Source organism: Oncorhynchus nerka, unplaced genomic scaffold (assembly GCF_034236695.1).
Source record: "Oncorhynchus nerka isolate Pitt River unplaced genomic scaffold, Oner_Uvic_2.0 unplaced_scaffold_1282, whole genome shotgun sequence".
Classification (NCBI taxonomy): Eukaryota; Metazoa; Chordata; class Actinopteri; order Salmoniformes; family Salmonidae; genus Oncorhynchus; species Oncorhynchus nerka.
The window spans coordinates 1-17,903 of NW_027040062.1; the positions used below are offsets into that span (position 1 = coordinate 1).

A 17,903-nucleotide genomic window follows, 5' to 3' on the forward strand; every position below is an offset into this window, starting at 1 on the left:
TACATTACATTACAATACATACATTACAATACAATACAATACAATACATTACAATACAATACAATACAATACATACAATACATACATTACAATACAATACAATACAATACAATACAATACATTACAATACAATACAATACAATACAATACAATACATTACAATACAATACAATACATTACAATACAATACATTACAATACAATACATTACAATACAATACAATACATTACATTACAATACAATACATTACAATACAATACATACATTACAATACATTACAATACAATACAATACATTACAATACAATACAATACATTACAATACAATACAATACATTACAATACAATACAATACATTACAATACAATACAATACATACAATACATACATTACAATACAATACATTACAATACAATACAATACATTACATTACAATACAATACATTACAATACAATACATACATTACAATACATACATTACAATACAATACATTACATACATTACAATACATACAATACATTACAATACATTACAATACATTACAATACATACATTACAATACATACATTACAATACATTACATTACATTACAATATATTACAATACATTACAATATAATACAATACATACATTACAATACATTACAATACATTACAATACAATACAATACATACATTACAATACATTACAATACATTACATTACATTACAATATATTACAATACATTACAATACAATACAATACATACATTACAATACATTACAATACATTACAATACAATACAATACATTACATTACAATACATTACAATACAATACATACATTACAATACAATACATTACAATACATTACAATACATTACAATACAATACAATACATTACAATACAATACATTACATTACAATACAATACATTACAATACAATACATTACAATACATACATTACAATACATACATTACAATACAATACAATACAATACAATACAATACATTACAATACAATACAATACAATACATACATTACAATACATACATTACATTACAATACAATACAATACATTACAATACAATACATTACAATACATACATTACAATACAATACAATACAATACAATACATTACAATACAATACAATACAATACATACATTACAATACAATACAATACAATACAATACATACATTACATTACATTACAATACATACATTACAATACAATACAATACATTACAATACAATACAATACATTACAATACATACATTACAATACAATACAATACAATACAATACAATACAATACAATACATACATACAATTCAACGTTGAGCAAACATGTCTCTTCTGCTCCGTTCTTAACCCCTCCTCTCTTCACTAGATGGACAGTAACTTTAGTGTTTAACCCCTCCTCTCTTCACTAGATGGACAGTAACTTTAGTGTTTAACCCCTCCTCTCTTCACTAGATGGACAGTAACTTTAGTGTTTTACCCCTCCTCTCTTCACTAGATGGACGGTAACTTTAGTGTTTAACCCCTCCTCTCTTCACTAGATGGACAGTAACTTTAGTGTTTAACCCCTCCTCTCTTCACTAGATGGACGGTAACTTTAGTGTTTAACCCCTCCTCTCTTCACTAGATGGACAGTAACTTTAGTGTTTAACCCCTCCTCTCTTCACTAGATGGACGGTAACTTTAGTGTTTAACCCCTCCTCTCTTCACTAGATGGACGGTAACTTTAGTGTTTAACCCCTCCTCTCTTCACTAGATGGACGGTAAACTTTAGTGTTTAACCCCTCTCTGTCCAAGGACCAAACTTTTGAATATTATTTTCGGTGCACCTCAAGTAGGCTGGAAACATGACATTTACAACTTTTTTTTTCTGATAACTAGTTCATTGCATCCGCCATGGAGCCCAGTTTCATAACATTATGTTATGTTATATAGTAATCGCTACAAAACAGGCCTTATTTTAGGTCATTCTTCTCCCTGCCAGCTCCTATTAGTTCTATTGAGCTCCGTGGAATCAACTCACCTTCTGAACGTTCTATTCCCAGCTCATTGTTCTGCGTCACAATGGAGGCTTCACTATTGTATCAATGACACCTGCTGGCATTAAGCTTGAACGCTGACGTCAGGTTACTTATTATTAACAGGGTTACAGCTACTTGGTGAACGTGATCACTGTTCGCATGGATACACGTTGTGGTGACCCACAGTGCTAAGCCTTTTCTGGTCATGGTTAACCATATTTGTTTTCATAAAAAGGTATACCACCTAACTAAAACGAATGTCCCTGTCCTATTTTTCAAGATAAGGCCAATTTAAAGAGCCAGAAGACATTTTTTAAATTAAGAAACATCACTTTTTTGATGACTTGTTTCTAAATGGCTGCTGGGTAATTTGATAAGCATCGAAATGTTCGTTCGTGGACATCGGATTGAGTGAAAGCTGCGCAGTTTCACTGAGTTAGAAAACAAATGGACAGGTCTAGCTAGTTGATTTGTAGATCTGAAGCAGTTGCTACCTCAGATTATGAGCCTAGCAGGTGTCGTGAATGAGATATGTAGTACCCACAGAAGGCCACAGGGAGGAGCAAGAGACCTATAAACCCATACTGTTTTTTACCTTAAAAACCCTGAACCTAACAATCAATCAAATGTATTTATAAAGCCCTTTTTACATCAGCAGATGTCACAAAGAGCTCTACAGAAACTCTATAATCAATTTTATCCTTAATCCCTAACCATACGTGTTACCCAGAGAAGGCCACAGTCCATACTGTTTCTTTTTATAAAGCCCTTTTACATCAGCATCTACATCAGTATGACCTATTTTAGCATTAACATTAACCCAAATTATTTTAGAAACTGTTTTAGTAATAATATTATGTTAGTAAATACCATTATAGTACCAAATAGCACTGATTATTTTGTTAATCAAAACCTGTCTCAGCATCTTGCTGTTTTTGTTTTGTTATTTTATTATATTTATTATTTCAAAGCAGAACACTTGATCAACAAGACACATCTGTTTTATTTTTCAAATGTGGTTTGAACTGTGTGACCAAGTAACCTCTATGTGAAAGTCCAGTAATTGGCTTGGGAAAGATGGGGCAGGTTAGAGATCTAAGGAATTAACCAAAAAAATACACTTTATTTCTCAGCTGCCCCACCAACGTCTGTATGTGAATTAATAACTTTTAATTGCAAAATGTCCAATAGATGGAAGCATATGAACACAAAGCATCAGTTATAGGCTACAAGCAGCAATATGATGGACCATGAAGCATCAGTTATAGGCTACAAGCAGCAATAGACCATGAAGCATCAGTTATAGGCTACAAGCAGCAATAGACCATGAAGCATCAGTTATAGGCTACGAGCAGCAATATGATGGACCATGAAGCATCAGTTATAGTCTACAAGCAGCAATATGATGGACCATGAAGCATCAGTTATAGGCTACAAGCAGCAATATGATGGACCACTAAGCATCAGTTATAGGCTACAAGCAGCAATATGATGGACCATGAAGCATCAGTTATAGTCTACAAGCAGCAATATGATGGACATACAATAGCATGCAACCACAGACTATGTGGTTTTCTAAAATGGTTTTCTAAAATGGTCTCATTACTTTAGTTAGCTGTATATCTCCTATTAGGGCTGTGTTGCTTTTGGGCGAGAAAAAGTGACTATAGCAGGTATTGAATCCCAGGTAAATAATCACTAGTCAAAACCTCAACCTTAGTATACATTCATTATAAAAATCACCTTAATATCTGATATTGTTTATAAACAACCTCGGAATAGAAAAGACAGAGTGGGACTTCCAGCCCGTCAATAAATGACATCATGCAACCCAGCAGTTAGCAAATAGCACATTTTACACATGGATTCAAACCAGCCACCTTTAGGCCACAGGTCCAACTCCTTAGCCACTGGGTGAAAACCTGAGTTAATCTTGGGGAATAAGCCTGATACATGGTATCACTTGTTATTCATAATTATTACACATAAATCATTGCCAAAAGCACAAGACATATATTATTAATGGATTGATCATATCAAATATCAAAACATTATTTTTATCTGCTCCAAAACAATTACATGTTGTGCAGAAACCACTGACTCACTGCATTATTCTATAGTATTATCAAGACACCTGCTGTTAACTCTTAACTACTTAGGACACCTGCTGTTAACTCTTAACTACTTAGGACACCTGCTGTTAACTCATAACTACTTAGGACACCTGCTGTTAACTCTTAACTACTTAGGACACCTGCTGTTAACTCTTAACTACTTAGGACACCTGCTGTTAACTCATAACTCCTTAGGACACCTGCTGTTAACTCTTAACTACTTAGGACACCTGCTGTTAACTCATAACTACTTAGGACACCTGCTGTTAACTCATAACTACTTAGGACAGCTCACGAGGTGTCATAAATTTCTGCCAACTAGGTGGGACTAGAGACTTCATAAATAGCTTTAATTTATACCCATAAGTGTAAAATGTCTTTATTCTCAGCACTTATACGACCAATTTTCTCCTCTGAGACACTTTGGCGATATGGACCCAGATCTCAAAATATTGTTATAAAAAAACATAGAATGTTTGTTTTACATAATAATAAATAATTCATATTACTAATGTAACCCACTGTAAAGACTGGGTTCAGTTGATTGTGTTGCACTGCTCATGTCCGCGTTCTGGAACTGTCCGCGTCCCCGTACAGAACCGTCCGCGTCCCCGTACAGAACCGTCCGCGTCCCCGTACAGAACTGTCCGCGTCCACGTTCGGTGTGGCGCCAAGGATATTGTCCGGTTACGCGCAGAGTGGACTGAGGTGATCTTGGGGAATAACGACGGTGTTTGTTACAGTGTTGAGACACCGAAGTTTACTGTTCAATTTGCTTTTTTCTTTACGGTCAGGGACAGTATGAGTGTAGCCAGATCCTTTTCACTCTCTATCCTTGTTTCAATTTGTGTTTCACCGGATTCATCATCGAGACGAGGGACAGACGAACGACCTGCTAACTAACCAGCAGCATCCTAGTTATCCTAGCTAGTCGGTACAGCTCGGTAAGCTAGCTAGCTACTCTACCAGCAGCATCCTAGTTATCCTAGCTAGTCGGTACAGCTCGGTAAGTTAGCTAGCTACTCTACCAGCAGCATCCTAGTTATCCTAGCTAATCGGTACAGCTCGGTAAGCTAGTTTGCTACTCTACCAGCAGCATCCTAGTTACCATAGCTACCACTACATCATCACCGGCTGTCTGCATTTCTTGTGGACCGATGGAGCTCCCCGGTTGTTTCTTCCACCTGTTAAATCCCGGTGAGGCTTCTCCCTCTCTCGTTGACGGATGCTGGCTACCTCTGTCCGGTTCTCCTCTCTTCACTAGATGGACGGTAACTTTAGTGTTTAAACCTCTGTGTCCAAGGACCGAACTTTTGAATATTATTTTCAGGGCGCCTCAATAGCAGGTATTGAACCCCGGGTAAATAATCACTAGTCAGAACTTCAACCTCAGTATACATTCATTATAAAAATCATCTTAATATCTGATATTGTGAGTAAACAACCTCGAGAGTGCGTCTTCCAGCCCTCCAATAAATCACATCATTCAAACCCTCCCGGTTAGTAAATGTACCTCAACATCCCCCCGGAGAAGGCAGAGTAACGACACCAGCCTTTTAGCGGGGCTGACAGACTGACTACAACGCTCGCGACGCTAAATGAATTTCGTCATTTTAAATGACACACTGCTCGCGCGCGTTAACGTCTGTAAGTCAGTTCTATTTGTGACGCAGAATGAAGCGATAAATAGCTTTTTGGAATGAAACTCTTATGTTTCCCCATCTGAGCTCAGAGTAGATGAGAGATGTAATGTTTGTCTCTGTTGTGTTGAAGCCCAATCAAGCAGGAGAGACCAGCCTCCCCTGTTCCCAGCTGTGTGTCCATGAAGAGTGACTGGTCTATGGTTCAACCTATAGTGTTTAGAGAGGGAGACTTTTCTACTGAACAAAGGTAAGAAGAACTCATGGGTCCTGGTCAGTGAGTTAAACAACACTGTCTCTAGTCATTTCTCCTCTCCCATTTTCCCATTTATTGTTGTTGTTTTCATAATCCATATGCTAATCCTTTTGTCCATTCTCATAGTCCTAAAACAATTAAACAAACACAACATTCCCTCACTGTGTGTGTGTGTGTGTGTGTACTCCCTGGATGAGGAGATGTAATCTAATGTTTTGTCCACAGAAACCAACAGGAGAGATCAGAGTCAGAGATTCTCAGTGGTCAGTCTTCCCAGAGTCATCAAACAGACCTGGACTCCATATTCAGTGTATGTGGTCCTGTTATGTACATTTGTTTTTGTTTACCTCAAGTAAAGTTGATCTGTCAATCATTCATTAATGTGTTAATGAGAAAGCATTTTATTCTCTTGCTTAACTTATTTACTTAATTTATTCCAGATGCTTGAAGATAAAATTATGACATTTGTGAAGAACGAGCTGAAGATGTTCAAGAGGATTCTTAGTCCAGAATTCCCAGAAGGCTTTGAGAGTCAGAAGCAGGATAAGGAAGTGGTGGAACCTGAAGATGAGCAGCAGGAGAGCAGTGCCAGAGAGGGGGCTCTGAAGATCACACTGCACATCCTGAGGAAAATGAACCAGAAGGAGCTTGCTGACACACTGGAGAAATGTAAGATCTGTCTGCCTCATGTTGAATGCTGTTTTATAAAATTTAAAAGCTGTAGCTAAAGTACAGCTAAAGTAGCTGTGTAACTCAATGATATTGTAGCAGCCTTAACACAACACCTAGTGACCTCATCAAGTAGCAGCAGGGATGTGTTGTGGTGATTCATTTAGAGAGAGAGAACATTAATAATACCATCAATAATACCAATAATAATATAATCAGTCACACCAGTCTGTAATGCATTATGAAAACATTTACACATTTATACAGTCAGTTAAGAGATAATAAATTATTATAATTTACAACTTTATAACAGTCCTACAATACTGTAGACATTAAAACAGACATAATATTAATATCCTCTGTGTTATTTCTATATTCAGATGAGCTTGCTGTGATTTGCCAACGTGAACTCAAATCTAATCTAAAGAAGAAGTTTCAATGTGTATTTGAGGGGATCGCTAAACAAGGAAACCCAACACTTCTCAATAAGATCTACACAGAGCTCTACATCACAGAGGGTGGAACAGGAGAGGTCAATAATGAACATGAGCTGAGACAGATTGAGACAACAACCAGGAAACAAGCAAGACCAGAGACTGCAATCAAATGTAATGACATCTTCAAACCCTTAACTGGACAAGACAAACCTATCAGAACTGTGCTGACAAAGGGAGTCGCTGGCATTGGAAAAACAGTCTCTGTGCAGAAGTTCATTCTGGACTGGGCTGAAGGAAAAGCAAATCAGGATGTCCAATTTGTATTTTCATTCCCTTTCCGGGAGCTGAATTTGATGAAATTGGAAAACACTTTCATTGAACTTCTTAATCACTTCTCAATGGAAACCAAACAATCAGGAATCTCCAACTACAACAAGTACAAAGTTCTGTTCATCTTTGATGGTCTGGATGAGTGCCGACTGCCCCTAGACTTCCAGAAGAACAAGATCTGTTGTGACGTCACAGAGTCAACCTCAGTGGATGTTCTGATGACAAATCTCATCAAGGGAAATCTGCTCCCCTCTGCTCTCCTCTGGATAACTACCCGGCCTGCAGCAGCCAATAAGATCCCTTCTGGGTGTGTTGACCAGGTGACAGAGGTACAAGGGTTCAATGACCCACAGAAGGAGGAATACTTCAGGAAGAGATTCAGTGATGAGGATCTGGCCATTAGAATCATCTCACACATAAAGACATCAAGGAGCCTCCACATCATGTGCCACATTCCAGTCTTCTGTTGGATTTCTGCAACAGTCCTTGAACACATGCTGAAACATAAGAGAGAAGAGATGCCCAAGACTCTGACTGAGATGTACACACACCTTGTGGTGTTTCATACCAAACAGAAGAATGAAAAGTATCTTGGGAAAGAAGATACAGGTCCACACTGGAATAAAGAGAGCATTCTGTCACTGGGAAAACTGGCTTTTCAACAGCTTGTGAAGGGCAATCTGATTTTCTATGAAGAAGACCTGAAAGAGGCTGGCATTGATGTCAATGAAGCCTCAGTGTACTCAGGATTGTGCACACAGCTCTTTAAAGAGGAATGTGGCTGTACCAGGACAAGGTGTACTGCTTTGTTCATCTGAGCATTCAGGAGTTTCTGGCTGCTGTATATGTGTTCCTCTCATTCATCAACAACAATGAGAATCTAATGGATGAACTGCAATCAACATCCAGGAAACTTTCTGTGCTGTTCAAGACAAGCCTGCAGTTACTGTCTACAAGAGTGCTGTGGATAAAGCCTTACAAAGTGAGACGGGAAACCTGGACCTTTTCCTCCGCTTCCTTCTGGGCCTCTCACTGGAGTCCAATCAGAAGCACTTACAAGGTCTACTGACAAAGACAAGAAGCAGCTCAAAGACCCATGAAGAAACAGTCAAGTACATCAAGGAGAAGATCAGGGAGGATCCCTCTCCAGAGAGGAGCATCAATCTGTTCCACTGTCTGAATGAACTGAATGACCATTCTCTAGTGGAGGAGATCCAAAGATACCTGAGATCAGGAAGTCTCTCAAAACCCAAACTGTCACCTGCACAGTGGTCAGCTCTGGTCTTTGTGTTGCTGACTTCAGAAAAGGAGCTGGATGTGTTTGACCTGAAGAAATACTCCAGATCAGAGGAAGGTCTTCTGAGGCTGCTGCCAGTGGTCAAAGCCTCCAGAGCTGTTCTGTGAGTAAATAAAATGACATTTAAGAACTAATCATCAGGAAGAAATATTCAGTTTAGAGAAAAATATGTATTATAATATGTATATAATATTATATTGAAAAACATATTGAATAAATTCATTGATTTTCACATTAGTATAACAATATGACCATACAATTCTAGGAGACGGAAGATGAATCTATATGTTGTTTGAGAGAATAAACCAAATGCATCTGCCATTGTCCTTCTACACTACTGGTGTTAAATTAATATTGTGTTTGTGAAGTCATGATGATCTCTTTGTCAGGCTGTCAGGCTGTGGAGTCACAGAGGAAGGCTGTGCTTCTCTGGTCTCAGCTCTGAGTCAAACCCCTCACACCTGAAAGAGCTGGATCTGAGTAACAATGACCTGAAGGATTCAGGAGTGAAGCTGCTCTCTGCTGGACTGGGGAATCCCCACTGTAAACTGGAGACTCTGAGGTCAGTATTATCAGATATGAAAGCACTTTATGTATGTAGTTCTCCCATTTGAAAAGTCGTAATTATTCATATTCACTTATAGTGTATTAAAGTAGTCATACGTTTAGTATTTGGTCCCATATTCAATGCCTGCAGTGATTACATCAAGCTTGTGATTCTACTAACTTGTTGAATTTATTTGCAGTTTGTCTTGGTTGTGTTTTGGATGTTTTTCCTAATAGAAATAGAATGGTGAATAATGTCCTGTCATTTTGGAGTCACTTCACTTGTATTGTCAGTAAGAATAGAAGATGTTTCTGAACACTTCTACATTCATGTGGATGCTACTATGATGATGAATAATCATGAATGAATTAATCGATTAGAATAATGATGAATGAGAATAATTGAAGAGGCACAAAGATCAGACCCCTCTGTTATTGGTAATGGTGAGAGGTTAGCATGTTTTGTTGTAGCCTCTGTTATTGGTAATGGTGAGAGGTTAGCATGTTTTGTTGTAGCCTCTGTTATTGGTAATGGTGAGAGGTTAGCATGTTTTGTTGTAGCCTCTGTTATTGGTAATGGTGAGAGGTTAGCATGTTTTGTTGTAGCCTCTGTTATTGGTAATGGTGAGAGGTTAGCATGTTTTGTTGTAGCCTCTGTTATTGGTAATGGTGAGAGGTTAGCATGTTTTGTTGTAGCCTCTGTTATTGGTAATGGTGAGAGGTTAGCATGTTTTGTTGTAGCCTCTGTTATTGGTAATGGTGAGAGGTTAGCATGTTTTGTTGTAGCCTCTGTTATTGGTAATGGTGAGAGGTTAGTATGTTTTGTTGTAGCCTCTGTTATTGGTAATGGTGAGAGGTTAGCATGTTTTGTTATAGCCTCTGTTATTGGTAATGGTGAGAGGTTAGTATGTTTTGTTGTATCCTCTGTTATTGGTAATGGTGAGAGATTAGCATGTTTTGTTGTATCCTCTGTTATTGGTAATGGTGAGAGGTTAGCATGTTTTGTTGTAGCCTCTGTTATTGGTAATGGTGAGAGGTTAGCATGCTTTGTTGTAGCCTCTTTAACTTTCTCACTCATTATTATTCATGATTCATTCATGATCTTTCTCAGTCAAGGCGTCACAGGCTTGATGTCTCATTGTGTTCGAGGAATATGGGACCAGATAAACTTTTGTCTAATCACTTTAAGTGTCAGAATGACTTCTTCAAAAGGGGGGACTAGATACATTAAATTAATATTATTATTAAAATATCCTGTCTGTCACCTCATATGAAACATTTGATCTGAAATCCAAAATGCTGGAGTATAGAGACACATTTATTTACAGTGTAAGCAGGGAAAGCTAAGTGAAATATTTTAATACAACCTCTCTGTCATTGTATTTCTTCTGTGTTTCAGACTCACTGTCTGTAAACTCACAGACACATCCTGTGAAGTGTTGGCCTCAGTTCTCAGTTCAAACCCCTCACACCTGAGAGAGCTGGACCTGAGTAACAATGACCTGAAGGATTCAGGAGTGAAGCTGCTCTCTGCTGGACTGGGGAATCCCCACTGTAAACTGGAGACTCTGAGGTCAGTATTCCTGTAGTCAGTATTATCAGATATGAAAGCACTTTATGTATGTAGTTCTCCCATTTCCCACCATATGTGTTTGAGGTCAGTATAATATATATTGTGGACTGTATACTCAATACAATCTAAATCTGATACCTCACTGTCTAAATAGATATGGTGTGGACTGTATACTCAATGTGTGTCTAAATCTGATACCTCACTGTCTGTCTAGATATGGTGTGGACTGTGTGTGTCTGATGTGTCACTGTCTGTCTTCTGACTGATACTGCTTTTTAAACTGGTCTGGTCAGTCTACTATAATATTTGTACTATACATGTTTCTATCTGGAGGCAATACTTTGATCATTTATATTAATGATACATTCATTCATGAATAAAACTGGAGACTCTGAGGTCAGTATTCCTGTAGTTGGTCAACAAGTGATAACTGTTCACCAGATCCACATGTGTTTACCAGACACACATAGTCCACACCATATGTGTTTGGAGTGTACAGTGAAGGTTTCAGTTTTAAATTTGGTGCTATGCTCCAGCATTTTGGATTTGAGATATAATGTTTCACATTAGATGACAGTACATAATGTCACCTTTAATTTATCTGATACCTCACTGTCTGTCTTCTGACTGATTCTGCTTTTTAAACTGGTCTGGTCAGTCTACTATAATATTTGTACTAAACATTTCTCAATAATAATAATACAAGTAATATTATGATAATTTATAATAATGATACACTAATTTATGAATAGATATGGAAGGTTTCAGGACACTGATATATCTGAATATGCAGAAAAAATATACTGCCACTATTTTCACCACCAAAGAATAGCAGTGTGATTTTAATATGATTTGACTCTTTACAGGCTGTCAGGCTGTCTAGTCACAGAGGAAGGCTGTGCTTCTCTGGTCTCAGCTCTGAGGTCAAACCCCTCACACCTGAGAGAGCTGGACCTGAGCTACAATCACCCAGGAGACTCAGGAGTCAGACTGCTCTCTGCTGGACTGGAGGATCCACACTGCAGACTGGAGAAACTCAAGTATGTAGAGGGTTTATGTCAATGTTCATATCAGACATGTTTGACTTATCAGGCTGTGTTAAGACAGTGTGTGTGACTGTGTGTGTGTGTGTGTGTCTGTCATTCTGTGTGTGTCACCACTGGGATGTCTCCAGTGTGTGTGTGTGTGTGTGTGTGTGTGTGTGTGTGTGTGTGTGTGTGTGTGTGAGTTCAGGTGTATCCCTCAATGACTGTCTGTTCTTCTGCTTACCGCTACAGTGTGGAACATGGTGGAGAGAACAGAATGAAACCTGGGCTTAGAAAATGTGAGTGTTGACTGCTGTGAAGAATATGACTAAGAATAAGTCTTAACTCAAGTTAAGCAAAATCAAAGACCACCATCATTACTGACTTGGTCATATTAAATATCAGCTGTAGTTCCACAGAAGCAGAAATCAGGGACACCAACGTTTACAAAGAGTTGCTTTGACTGTGTTGTGTGTGTGTGTGTGTGTGTGTGTGTGTGTGTGTGTGTGTGTGTGTGTGTGTGTGTGTGTGTAATTAATGGGAATAAGTGTGTTTTATATTACCATACAGTATAACATATGATCATTCAACAAGTCTCAAGTTACCTTAACTTCTCCTTTTGATACCTAGAAACATCTACATTAAATGAATTAGTGAAAAGTGAGTTAACATTCTAATGTGAATGATGATGATTTCTAATATTGTGTCTGGTTTCATCCATCAGATGTCTGTGATCTCACACTGGACCTAAACACAGTAAACAGACGCCTCTCTCTGTCTGAGGAGAACAGAAAGGTGACATGTAGGACAGAGGAGCAGCCGTATCCTGATCACCCAGAGAGATTTGAGGACTGGGGACAGGTGCTGTGTAGAGAGGGTCTGACTGGGCGCTGTTACTGGGAGGTAGAGTGGAGTGGAAGAGGGGCTGTTATAGGAGTGACATATAAAGGAATCAGCAGGAGAGGAGGGGTTAAGGAATGTTGGCTTGGATACAATGACAAGTCCTGGAGTCTGTACTGCTCTGACAACAGCTACACAGCCTGTCACAATAATAATCCCACTACCATAGACGTCCCCTCCTCCAGCTCCCACAGAGTAGGAGTGTATCTGGACTGGCCAGCCGGCACTCTGTCCTTCTACAGAGTCTCCTCTTACACACTGACCCACCTGATCACATTCACCTCCACATTCACTGAGCCCCTCTATCCAGGGTTTAGGGTTTATGATGATTCCTTTGGGATTTGGGACTCCTCAGTGTCCCTGTGCCAGTGATACACACACACTATCTCACTCACACACACACACACACACACACACACACACACACACACACACACACACACACACACACACACACACACACACACACACACACACAAACACACACACACACACACACACACACACACACACACACACACACACTGGACACAAACAGACACACACACACTTTGGATACACACACACACACACACACACAGGACACAAACACAAACAAACACACACACACACACACACACACACACATGGACACACACACACATTAGACACAGTGTGCACACACACACACACACACACTGGACACACACACACACTGACACACACACACACACATATTGGACAAAAACATATGCATTCAGGGCACCAGTCTAGGACCAGTGGTTGCTTAAAAACAGTTTCTGGACCACAGGTTCTAGAACAGTTCTATCCCAGTTCTATCTGCCTGTTAAATTAGTTTCTGGACCACAGGTTCTAGAACAGCTTCTATCCCAGTTCTATCTGCCTGTTAAATCAGTTTCTGGACCACAGGTTCTAGAACAGCTTCTATCCCAGTTCTATCTGCCTGTTAAATCAGTTTCTGGACCACAGGTTCTAGAACAGCTTCTATCCCAGTTCTATCTGCCTGTTAAATCAGTTTCTGGACCACAGGTTCTAGAACAGCTTCTATCCCAGTTCTATCTGCCTGCTGTTCTAGAACAGCTTCTATCCCAGTTCTATCTGCCTGTTAAATCAGTTTCTGGATCACAGGTTCTAGAACAGCTTCTATCCCAGTTCTATCTGCCTGTTAAATCAGTTTCTAGATCACAGGTTCTAGAACAGCTTCTATCCCAGTTCTATCTGCCTGTTAAATCAGTTTCTGGATCACAGGTTCTAGAACAGCTTCTATCCCAGTTCTATCTGCCTGTTAAATCAGTTTCTGGACCACAGGTTCTAGAACAGCTTCTATCCCAGTTCTATCTGCCCGTTAAATCAGTTTCTGGTTAAATCAGTTTCCACAGGTTCTAGAACAGCTTCTATCCCAGTTCTATCTGCCTGTTAAATCAGTTTCTGGATCACAGGTTCTAGAACAGCTTCTATCCCAGTTCTATCTGCCTGTTAAATCAGTTTCTGGACCACAGGTTCTAGAACAGCTTCTATCCCAGTTCTATCTGCCTGTTAAATCATTTCCTAAACTGTTTTCCACAGGTTCTAGAACATGACTGAACTTCTTCCCAGTTCTATCTGCCTTTACCACTTTGCATTTTTTATTATATACAGTTTGTGTTTGTACCACAGTTGGTATCTGCCTGTTAAACAGGAATTTCTGGAGGGGAATAAGTGGAATGGTATCAAACACGTGGTTTCTATGTGTTCCATTTCATTCACTCTGTTCCAGACATTAATGAGCCGTCATCACCAGCCTCCACTGGTATGTCCTGTCCTATATGTGAGAGAGCTGAACAAGGAATTACAATGTTTATTACTTTTAATACCTGCAAATGGCAAATAAACTACTTGAACTCCTTATGAATGTCTGCAGCCGACTAGACTGTTGGCGTCTGACAAGAGGTGAAAATATGTCAGGAATATTCTGCAAATGTTGATGAAGACGTCACTCAATACACCCAAAACAACATGCAGTCTTTCCACAAGACTCCCATGAAGTTATAGTGTTATGAGTTGGCGTAATGAACATTGTTTTATACTGTTTTAGATGGATCCTCTGTTTATCATCTTGTTTTATACTGTTTTAGATGGATCATCATCTTGTTTTATACTGTTTTAGATGGATCCTCTGTTTATCTTGTTTTATACTGTTTTAGATGGATCCTCTGTTTATCATCTTGTTTTATACTGTTTTAGATGGATCCTCTGTTTATCATCTTGTTTTATACTGTTTTAGATGGATCCTCTGTTTATCATCTTGTTTTATACTGTTTTAGATGGATCCTTTTATCATCTTGTTTTATGGATGGATCCTCTGTTTAGTTTTATACATCTTGTTTTATACTGTTTTAGATGGATCCTCTGTTTATCATCTTGTTTTATACTGTTTTAGATGGAATCCTCTGTTTATCATTGTCATGACGTTGGCCTGGGGGTAGGTTTATGACAGTCATAAATACCTCTTCCACCTTTTTCCTCTCTCTATCCTACTGATGTTACATTTGCAAAACCCTTGGTTAACATAGAGATTCTGGGAACATCAGTAGATGGGGGGAAATGAACTATATTCTGGTAATCCGACCAATTGAACATATGCGGTGGTACTTAATGAATATGATGTCAGTTCGGTTGTCATCTGAGACATTCCCATCAATGATAAGATGACATAAACTCTACAGTGGAAAGTCTACACATCAGAGTTATCGGATTCACATGGAATTATTGTTCAATTTAAATGTTTGAATATGAAATTATTCGTGATGGGATGAAATGTTAGCTTCTAAAATGTGAGATTTGGGTTTTCATAAGGTTAGGGCTCTGCTCAATCAGCCCCTGTGAAGGGACATGGGCTATAAAACTTTTCAAACACGCCCTCCTCTCCTTCCTATATAAGCCCTTGACGACAATGTAACCTCCTGTTCCGAGGACGTGAGGACGACGGTCTGATGTCAGAATGGTTCAGATAATAACTACAGAACGAAGCCAACATCAGCGTGAGCTTTGGTTGCGAATGGTATGAACTTTGAACTCTTATTCACTACAGAAGTGATACCTCCTAGCCGTTGAGTTAGCAACAGCAGATGCAAACGCAGGCTAGGAAGGAACAGAGAGAGTATCCCGTCTATCACACAATGACATTACTACAACATATCCAATTTACCAGCAGAGAGATTCTTCAAAGGACTCGGTTGGGCAACACGGCCTTCCATCTACCACCAACCTACCGAAGCGCAGCTCAGAGTAAATATTTATTGCATTTTCCTTTTCCAAATGGGCGGTACTTTAGAATGCATAAGATAATGTATTTACGATAGCACAGCTTCGGCCTTTGTTCCTCAGTCTTCCCGCTCTTTCACTCAAACTAAGCCCCTTTTCAAGCTGTCATATCTGTTCCGCCCGCTAGGGACGTTTTCCTTTAAGACGTAATTTGTAATCAAGTTATGATTTAATTATGTGTATGTGTAATTCTGTGTGATTAGTTAGGTATTGAGTAAATGTTAAGGGAATTTTTATCAATGATGACTAATTATGTATACATTTCAATCAGGACGTACTAATCCGAATACTAATATGTTACTGTATATGTACTAATCAGAATACTATTCTGTATGTGTATGAGTTTTCTTTCTTGATCCCAGTACTGAATATAATGTGTGGGAATGTGGTCAAGAGTTTAGTACAATGACTGTCTGTTCCTTGGTACAAATGAATCAGACTGGCTAGAATGCTTATCTACACAAGAAAACCTTGACTCGTAAATTATATTAAATTGGTAGGGAGACGGATGTGGGAAGACTTGAGATACAGCCTTTGTACTGGAACGGAGATGACACGGGTTGGTGTTGGAACTAATGACGTCATTTTCAGTTTATAACCTGTGGTAACCTGTATCGTGTTCAGTACTCTCTTGAATAAACTCTGCTGTCTGACTTGCAGACTGGGCTCTGTCTATCATTATAGAATAAGGGAATTACAAATCCTTATGAATTGACAGAGTGTTTAATTTTAATTGGATATTAAAACATAGAGCAATTGAATTCCTTTAACAGTAAATAAATACCTTGTCATCAACACCCCCCATTACATATCACCAGTCCCCTGTCCAGTGTTCTCCATGCTGGCTTTACCTTGTCATCAACACCCTCCATTACATATCACCAGTTCCCTGTACAGTGTTCTCCATGCTGGCTTTACCTTGTCATCAACACCCTCCATTACATATCACCAGTCCCCTTTAGTAACGATGGGTTGAACAGTGTTCTCCATGCTGGCTTTACCTTGTCATCAACACCCCCCATTACATATCACCAGTCCCCTGTACAGTGTTCTCCATGCTGGCTTTACCTTGTCATCAACACCCTCCATTACATATCACCAGTCCCCTGTACAGTGTTCTCCATGCTGGCTTTACCTTGTCATCAACACCCCCCATTACATATCACCAGTCCCCTGTACAGTGTTCTCCATGCTGGCTTTACCTTGTCATCAACACCCCCCATTACATATCACCAGTCCCCTGTATAGTGTTCTCCATGCTGGCTTTACCTTGTCATCAACACCCTCCATTACATATCACCAGTCCCCATCAACACCCCCCATTACATATCACCAGTCCCCATCAACACCCCCCATTACATATCACCAGTCCCCATCAACACCCCCCATTACATATCACCAGTCCCCTGTACAGTGTTCTCCATGCTGGTTTTACCTTGTCATCAACACCCCCCATTACATATCACCAGTCCCCTTTAGTAACAGTGGCTTGTACAGTGTTCTCCATGCTGGCTTTACCTTGTCATCAACACCCTCCATTACATATCACCAGTCCCCTGTACAGTGTTCTCCATGCTGGTTTTACCTTGTCATCAACACCCTCCATTACATATCACCAGTCCCCTGTACAGTGTTCTCCATGCTGGCTTTACCTTGTCATCAACACCCCCCATTACATATCACCAGTCCCCTGTACAGTGTTCTCCATGCTGGCTTTACCTTGTCATCAACACCCTCCATTACATATCACCAGTCCCCTGTACAGTGTTCTCCATGCTGGCTTTACCT

At 39.2% G+C, this 17,903-nt stretch overlaps 1 pseudogene; it reads left to right on the plus strand.

Annotated features, from left to right (window-relative positions):
- The first annotated feature begins 5,188 nt into the window (after positions 1 to 5,188).
- On the plus strand, positions 5,189 to 13,314 carry LOC135568987 (NACHT, LRR and PYD domains-containing protein 3-like; annotated as a pseudogene).
- The last annotated feature ends 4,589 nt before the right edge of the window (positions 13,315 to 17,903 follow it).